The following is a 9154-nucleotide window of genomic DNA, read 5'->3' as shown; positions in this document are numbered from 1 at the left end:
AAAAATAAAAAAATAAAAATAAATAAAAAAAATTCCATTTTCCTTAAGGCTCTGGAATCAGACTGAATGTAAATCCCAGCTCTGCTATAAAAAAACTGGGAAATCTTGTGCTAGTTACCAAATATCTTTGTGCTTTGATTTCACCATGTATAAAATGGTAATAATTACAGTACCTACATTTAGGGGTCTTAGTATATAATTATAGTACCTATGAAGATCAAAATGGCTTAGAACAATGCCCCCAAAATTTTAGCAGTTATTACTGTTATTACATACGTAACAAGGTAAAGAAAAATTTACACAACAAACGCTTATGCTCTGGGACAGTGCAACTCAAAGTGTAGTGCGTGGACAAGTTGCCAGTCTCTGAACTTTTTGGTGCCAGTCTATGTCACGATAAGGAGATTGTGCCAGAGTGTCCATCAACTACATCCGTTAAATATGCTGTTTAATTCTGCAGACTTTTTTTTTCATAGTAAGACATTCTCAATGAAGAAAGCAGCATGGTTTACATTGGATGCATGCTTCTTACATTACAGACAAGCACTTTGAGTAATACCGCTCTAGGAGACACAAAAGAGAATATGTAATTCCTAAAACAAAAATATTAAAAATGAGATTAACAGAATTAGATGGAAAGGGAAGCTATAGACAAATCAAGGACCTAACACTATTAGGAAAAAAATAGAAACAGCAAAGAGTGAAGTAAATATGAAATCAAAACCATATCAGTTAAACATGGGAGAAAGACTTGAAAAAAAAATCACAGAATATGGAAAGGAAAAAAAGACACCCTCCACCCCAATAAAGCAATTTGGAAAAAAGATATAGCTATGGAGATTTTTTTAAAATACATTTTACTGATTTTTTACAGAGAGGATGGGAGAGGGAAGGAGAGTTAGAAACATCGATGAGAGAGAAACATCGATCAGCTGCCTCCTGCACACCTCCTACTGGGGATGTGCCCACAACCAAGGCACATGCCCTTGACTGGAATTGAACCTGGAACCCTTCAGTCAGCAGGCTGACGCTCTATCCACTAAGCCAAACCGACCAGGACTGGAGATTTCTTTTAAAAGACAATCAATAAAGTGAAAACCAATGCATCTGAAACAGAAAACCTAATGATCATAACAAAAACATTCAAAGATATAACAAATTCATCACCCTAATCCAAATGATCAATCTTACTGATGACAACTAGACATTATGTACCTCCTGGTGTAATTTGATATGATATGCACAGCATAATGTACGACAAGATTTGCTAATGATGTCGAGTAAGCACAGCATATAGTCTGGGTTTGGAGAAGAGGTCCAGCCAGGAGGTGGGTATTTGGCATTTAAAACCTAAAGATTATATGAAATTATTAAGGGAGTGAGAAAAAGGAAGTGGATTTTGCCAGTCCCCACAATCATGTGAGCCAATTCCTAAAATTAATCTCCCTTCCTCCCTCCATCTCTCTCCTCTCTCCCTCCTCTAACCTAGTATTAGTCATGTTTCTTTGGAGAACCCTAATAACACCTTCTTTTAAACATTTGTTGCCCTAAAATTAAGAGTTAATGTTTGCATTTTTAAAACATGACCACTTGGGAAGAGAGGCTCCCAAACAATAAATTAAATAAAAATCATTAATAATTTGATAATAAAATACACGCACATATACAATTTTTAAATCTGTCCATGTATTTACCACAAAAGAAGTTTTTGTGTTTAAATCACAGCCTCTGAAATTTAACACATTTAAAAGTAATGCATCTAGGACTAGACTTGAATCCTCCAGCCTTTTAGTTTTCTGTCTTATCTAAACAGCTCCATCTTGTGGCAAATACATGCAGAATCAATGGGTTCTTGTCAGTTAATACATTTTCATGTTATTAATGAGTAAGTGTTGTTGAAAACTTACTCTGTACCAAAACCTGCTGGACTTTGGGGCTGTGAAGCCAGGATAAGTAGACGAGTAGGACCCACTGCACTGGGGCTTCATTCAGGAGAGCAGGTGCTACGCAAGCACTCGGGAAGGGAAGGACACCTGCAGTGGGGAACACGGGCGTTAGCAGGGCAGAGAGAGAGGTGGACGTTTTACACGCAGCGGGACCAGCATTTGCAAAAACACAGGCACTAGAGGGCAAATTTTGTTAGGATCATTTTGCACTAGGTTTTTTATGTGGCTCGAGTCCACGTATATGAGGGTGGGCAGAAGGTAGTGATGAGAGATTAGAATGGAGAGATAAATAGGATTAAGAGCATAGGGGCCTACTCTGTTCAGGACTTCCAATCTGATCATGCTGGCAGAAAGGGAGCCCCTGGCAGGTGTTCAGTTGGGGTGTTTAGACAGGTTAAAATAGTTGCAGTAAGGAGATGAGGCTAGAAGCCTGTAAGGCCTTAGACAGGCAGAACAGTCCGTTGGGAGGCTGGTGCAATAACAACCTCGGTGAGAAAGCAGAGTCCTGCCCTAAGAAGTGATCTTGGAGACACGACCTATAGTAGGTAACAAAGGCGGGTGGGTGGCAGAAAGCAGAATCAGGTATGCCTTCCAAACCTGTGCCTGCTGTAATTTGGTGGTACTGCCATTTGCCTAGATGAATGGGGGTGGAGGCGGGTGTGAACAATTAATCCAGCTTGGGATCTAGGGAGCTTGGGGTCCCCATAACCTAGAAGATGAGCTGTCCAGTAGGCACATACACAGATAGGTTCAATGCACAAATAGGAGAACATCTTCATGGGGGATAAAAGTTTGGCACTACTTCAATTCTATGAGGAATTGAGCCTAGGCAGAAAGTGAGGTGAGAGAACAGAGACAGAACCAATGCCAGACGGGCATCCAGAGGAGGAGGGGCCCACAAAGGAGAGGGAGGAGTGGCCCTGGAGCAGCAGGAAAATCAGACACAGATCAGTACCTGGAACTGAGGGAGGAGAGTGTTCTGAGCAGTGATTGGTGTCCACTGCTTTTAGCACCTGGAGGTTGGGGGGAGCAATGATGGAACGATGGGAGCCCCCACACCAGACTGCAGTGTGCTTAAGAATCCAGGAAGTGAGGGCTCGAGGAGGGGGGGGGGTGCTTCAAGAGGGAAAGGAGAGACCAATAGTTACAAATGAACGTAGGGTCCAGAGATTTCATTAAGAAAAGTGATACTTGGAATGCCTAGGAACTGAAGGAATTTGCTAGGAGAGAGAAAGAGGATGAGAAATATGAGTGGGAGCTTCTTAGAGCTGAGCTATCTTCTTGGTCGTTGGGCAGTTCTGCCTCTCTTCAACTTCCCCTTTCCTGAGGAAAGCAGAGAGAAGCCTTAGCTCCTGAGTGTGCTAGGTCGTGGGATCACGCTCCAGAGGAACACTGCGCACAACCTGGTGACCTAGCGGCTTTCAGGAGAAGGCGAGTGCACTTCTGTTTGTGTGAGGGCTAGCTGCATTATCTTGAGAGAGATACTGTTGTCTGGAAGTTTCAGTATGGATGTGAAGGGGCCAAAGGGGTATTCTGTAGCAGATACTACAGATTTGCTTATGCAAAATTGATTCCAACTTCCTTTTAATGTTCCTTCCTGAAATTCCTATACCAAAAGTACTTAAAGCTGTATTTCCTAGACTCTCTTGAAGTTAGGGTTCAAGATGTTGTTTAAGTTCTGCCTATCAGATGTACTTCCATGTCTGGGTTAAATATGAAGGCAGGCAGAGCATGGGGCCCCTATTTAGCTGGTTAAGACGTGAGCAGAGTGGTTATTCAGGACCTGGCAGCTTCCCGATTTGACAGGTTTCCTGGTCGTGGCAAAAGCCCCAATGCTGCTAGGTGGTGCTAGGAGGTGTCCCTAGAAACTCAACCTAGAGCCTAGCTCTTCAACTATCCTGATGAGACTGTAAATCCTGTAATATCCTCGTATGCATACCCCTCTGCTTCAACTAGCTAGAGTAGATTCTGTTCCCTGCAACTAAACTGTGATTGGTACAACATCCAAATTCAGGGCAAAACACAGCCTGCCACCTGTTTTGTAAATACAGTTGTATTGGAAGACAGCCATGCCCACTTACTTATGTATTGTCTGTGACTAATTTCATGCTACAGAGGCAGAGTTGAGTAGTTACAGGAGAAACCATATGGCCCATAAAGCTGATGATATTTACTATCTGACCTTTTCCAGGAAAATTTTGCCAACCCCAAGACGACAGCACAGGAAAGCCAGGACACAAGAGAACAGACCTATCAGCCAGACAAGGAACATGTGGACTTGTCTTTCTTCACACTGAAAATATTTTAAAAATCCCACCTATGGTAACCAACACCAGCATAAAAAGGTAGAATTTTAAAAAAATCTCTTTTATTGATTTCAGAGAGGAAGGGAAAGGGAGAAAGAGATAGAAACATCAGTGATGAGAGAGAATCATTGAGTGGCTGCCTCCTGCACACCCCCTACTAGAGTTCGAGCCTGGAACCCGGGCATGTATCCTTGACCTGAATCGAACCTGGGACCCTTCAGTCCACAGGCCGACACTCTATCCACTGAGCCAAACCAACTAGGACAAAAGGTAGAATTTTAATCTATCCTGATCTTATACTGAAATAGTATTATTAAGAATCAGCTGTCATCTATTTTCTTCTTTTGGAGGTTGTGCAGAATTCATAAGGATGGCAGAGGCCCAGTATAAATAAAATAATTAGCAAATATTACCTAATGATACTTATTTATAGCCCAACTAATTAGTCCCTGTATTTTTCATATGGGATACCAGAGCTTGCATGAGAAAAGTTAAGGTTACAGGCTATCTAGGAGTGTAGCACCCTGCATCTTTCCTTCATGGCACTAATCATAATTATACTTTACTAATGATATATATTATTTTCTGCTTAGTTTCTCATTTTTCCCACTGGCAGGCTGTAAACTAGTAGATTGTAAAGTCTACCAGAACAATGACCAAATCTGCCTTGTTCACCACTCTACCTCCAAAGTCTCACTTACAATCACCACTCAAGAATACCCTTCTGACTGAATGAATGAGACAATTTCAAATATGACTAACAGTTTTGTTTTTGTTTTTGGTTTAGAGAGATAGCCAAACAGATAGCTTTTTATCATTTGTATTAGGTAAATTACTGATTCAATCAGAATAGGACTAGCCAATCCAAATATATCTGCAATTATGTTGCATTTTTTAAAAATTATGTTGCATTTTTTAAAAATTATGTGAACATAAATATGGTATGTTCATTTCAAGACACAGCTCATGGATCATATTTGGCAGAAAGCATTTTCTGTTATCTCTAGGTTAAGTACTCCTCCCCTGGACACCCATAATGTCCTGTTCACATCTCCTATAATATGTACAGCACAGCAATCTTAACCTGTCTTCCTTGGTAGCCTGGGAGGTAGCTTCCACTCATTTTCTCATACTTCGTCAAGGTACATGGCTTCACCACTTTCCAGTTATGACTGCCAGCAACCTGAGGCATCACTGACACATTCCTCTTCCTCTCTACACTTTCACTTCAAGCTACCAAAAATCCTGTCATTCAATCTCCAAAATACATCTCTAATTGTTCCACTTTCCCTCTGCACCACATCTTCACTCTAGATCAACATCTCTCCCCTAGTCCATGGTACTGCTTCCTAATTGGTCTCTGTAGGTACTTTGGTCAATCTAATCCTTTCTCCACTCACAGCAATGATCTTTTTAAACACATACTTTGGATCAAGTTACTTCCACTTACAACCCAGCAATGGCTTTCGACTGCTCTTGGAATAAAAATTTCTTAATATGGTCAATGCTGCCCTGTATCTGACTTCTTCAGCTCCAACCTCAGCTCCTGCCTCGCTCCCCACTGTTCCTCCAGGTCCCGCACACATGTCTTTTTTTTTTTTTCCAGATCCTCCAATTTGTTCAGCTTTTCTCCTGCCACAGGATCTATGAAGACATTTTACTGCAATTTTGAAGAATGAGTTATATGACTATATTTTCCTTTTATTAGAGAACTTGAACATAGTATCATGGACTAACCAAAATTCTATTGAAGGTAAACAATCAGAATGTCCAAAAGCTGGGGAATGGCAATTACATAAACTGTATTATATTATTTATATGATTGAATCCTATTAAATCATTTAAAATGTTTATGAATGTTATGAATAATTTTAATGACATGAGGAAATGTTTCCATAATAATAAGAGAAAAAAAGTAGAGTATAAAATAGCATATACAGTGTGATCTCAGCTTTGTAAAACAAACTGGAGAAAACAGATTGGAAAGAAGTACACCAAAAAGGTAACATTGATTATCTGTGTTTCATAGGTGTGTGAATGTACGTGTATCTACATGTATATCTATATATATATCCTTTTTCCACAATGATAATGCAATCTGAAAAAAAACTTATTTTAGTAAATAAAAAAATTGTTTTCTAGGTTTTATACTTTTAAATGGAGATTTTGCTATAAAATCTTGATAGTCTGATGTCTGCTTAGTCACTTAAAAATTTGTATAATATTTTCTGAACAAGCTACTTCATTTTTCTTCTTTCTATTTAAAGTACCTGTTACTGGTACCTTTAAGAAATTATTTAAATTAGAGACCACTGCTTCCTACTGAAGCAAAGGAATTAACAAAAATAATTATTACATATTCTTTTCAGTAAACTGGATGGTATTTTTCTTTCATTTCCTATATTTAAAAATGAGAACTGGCATTAAAGGGCAAATCTTCTCCCCAAACAGGAAGAACATTTTATAAAAACACAGAATTTAAGGGTAAACTGTATATCTTATCAAAATGAGGCCCAACAGAAAGATGGTTGTGCATTTTAATAATAGAGAGTCCAGCCTGGCTGGCATGACTCAAAGGTTGAGCATCGACCTATGAACCAGGAGGTCATAGTTTGATTCCCAGTCAGAGCACATGCCCAGGTTGCAGGCTGGATCCCCAAGGGGGGTGGGGGGGGTGGGCATGCAGGAGGCAGCTGATCAATGATGTTTCTATCTCATCACTGATGTTCCTATCTCTCTCTCCCTCTCCCTTCCTCTCTGAAATCAATTTAAAAAATATATTAGAGAGTCCTAGTAACCTACAATGTTCTAAAGGTGCCATATGCTTTATGGAATACCAGTATCTAACAGCAACCCACCTGAGGGTCAGTAGCAAAAAAAAAATGGCACAACAGGACTATGGCAGCACTGAGACAGAGCACTTGCACTGAGAAGTGAAGGTGCACAGCCTGTGATGTCTACCAGAGGCCATCGCAGGCAAAGGGAACAGCCTCGAGGTCAGTGTCCCTACAGTGGAGTAAGCAAGGGAGAAGGTAGGGGAGGAGATCAGAGAAGCAGCCAGGAGTTAGATCACACAAAGCTCTGAAGCCATATGAAGAGTTTGTTTTTCATGACTGTGGTAAGTAGCCATCAAAAGGTTTTTAAGGGAAGTGAAAATTCTGGTTATACTTGAAAAAAGTCACTGCTATTTGTAGAAAGACTGAGGAGGAATAAGGACAGAAGCAAGAAGAGTAAATCTGAGACTTCAGTCATCTAGGTAAGAGAGATTGTGTTTTGCATGAGGGAGGCAGTGAAATGTGGTCAGATTTGAGGTATCTTTTCAAGAGTCAACAGAATTTGCTAGATGCTTGGATGTAGGGTCTGAGCTAAAAAGAAGCATCAAGGATGATTCCTGGAGTTTCAGCCTAGTTGAATGGCATTAACATTTACTGAGATAAGGAAGGTAACTGAGGGGAAAATGGAAGGGAGGGCTGGGTTCTGTTTGGACTAACTCCATTTAAATGCTTCTTAGACTTCCAAGTAGAGATGGTGTGTAAACAAGTTGGACGTATGCATCTGGTGCTCAGGCGAAGTAAAGCTAGAGATAAAAATCTGGAAGTTTTTCAGCTACAGATGTTATTCACAACCATGGGATATGGCTTGGGATAGAAAGTGCCTTGGGATGAAGTATGGCTAGAAAGAGAATATGGCCAACTGAGCTCTGTGGTACTCTTAACATTTAGTGGTTTCGGAGAGAAGCCTACAGACACAGGAGTACCAGTGAGGTCGAAGGAAAAGCAGGACTGGTGACCTGGAAGCCAAATGAAGAAAGAGTATCAAGGAGAAGGAGCTGTCAACCTCGTCATCTGAAGTGAAAACTATGCACAGATACTGGATTTCACCAATGGCAAGGGGGTGATGGAGACAAAAAGCCCAGAGGAGAGGGTGGAGGAGGAAACTAGAGGAGTGGAAATAGAGACCTGGCCCCAAGTCATTGAAAGAAGTAAATCTTTATTGTTGAAAGTATTACAGATGTCCCCTTTTGTTGTTGTTTAAATAAAAGGGAGCAAAGAAATGGGTGGGACCTAGAAAGGATGTTTGGTCTGGGGGAGGGAAGAATTATTTAAAGACAAGATTTATCAGCAGTCCCGAATTTGTTAAATGAATAATAATAAAAAAATACCACAAGGAGCAAATGATTCAACGGTATAAACGTGGTTTATACTTCAAGTGCCATACAGCTGGGCATGCGTAACATTTACTTTGTCAAAAGGAAGTAAGGCATTATTCTACTCCAGCTCATCTACTTTCAGATTTAAATGAAATATAAACTGGAGTTCCTTAACTCCATTTATAACCAACACACTATTTAAAGTGTTCAACTCTCTCATATTTTAAAGACACCCCCTCCCTCCCTCCCTTCTTTTTTAAAGTTTACTGCCAGAAAAAAACTGGAGAGGCCTTAACTAATATAATACAGTTGTCAGCCCAAATTATTTTTATCCAAATTAACTTTTGGACAAGAAGCCAAATAAGACAATGGAAACCTTCAGCATTCTGTGCCTGGCTGAGGCTCATGCAGAACCAAACCATTTAAGACGCGGGGCTATTTGCATATGGCTCGAAGGTTTCTTTTCTTTAAAAAAATGGGTTTTCCAGTCAACGTGAAACTTACAAGGGCAGTCAGCCCAAATTATTTTTATCCAAATTAACTTTTGGACAAGAAGCCAAATAAGACAATGGAAACCTTCAGCATTCTGTGCCTGGCTGAGGCTCATGCAGAACCAAACCATTTAAGACGCGGGGCTATTTGCATATGGCTCGAAGGTTTCTTTTCTTTAAAAAAATGGGTTTTCCAGTCAACGTGAAACTTACAAGGGCAGCAGAAAGTTCGTGGATATTCCCTTCAGAGTGCACCGTCGG

General features: G+C 40.3%; 1 protein-coding gene across 2 annotated transcripts in view; it reads right to left on the bottom strand.

The window, feature by feature from the left end:
* Positions 1-9154, bottom strand: part of TICAM2 (toll-like receptor adaptor molecule 2) — a 21571-nt gene extending 12417 nt beyond the window's left edge. For both annotated transcript variants that reach the window (XM_005857356.2, XM_005857357.2), the window contains exons 1-2: positions 9107-9154; positions 1908-2033 (exon numbers count right to left, since the gene is read on the bottom strand). The gene's annotated coding sequence lies outside the window, so the exon portion shown is untranslated. The remainder of the gene's footprint in view (positions 1-1907; positions 2034-9106) is intronic.

This window comes from Myotis brandtii, unplaced genomic scaffold, assembly GCF_000412655.1.
Source record: "Myotis brandtii unplaced genomic scaffold, ASM41265v1 scaffold1105, whole genome shotgun sequence".
Taxonomy (NCBI): domain Eukaryota; kingdom Metazoa; phylum Chordata; class Mammalia; order Chiroptera; family Vespertilionidae; genus Myotis; species Myotis brandtii.
Note: the sequence above shows the minus strand (reverse complement) of the source record. Positions and strands in the feature narration are given on the sequence as shown.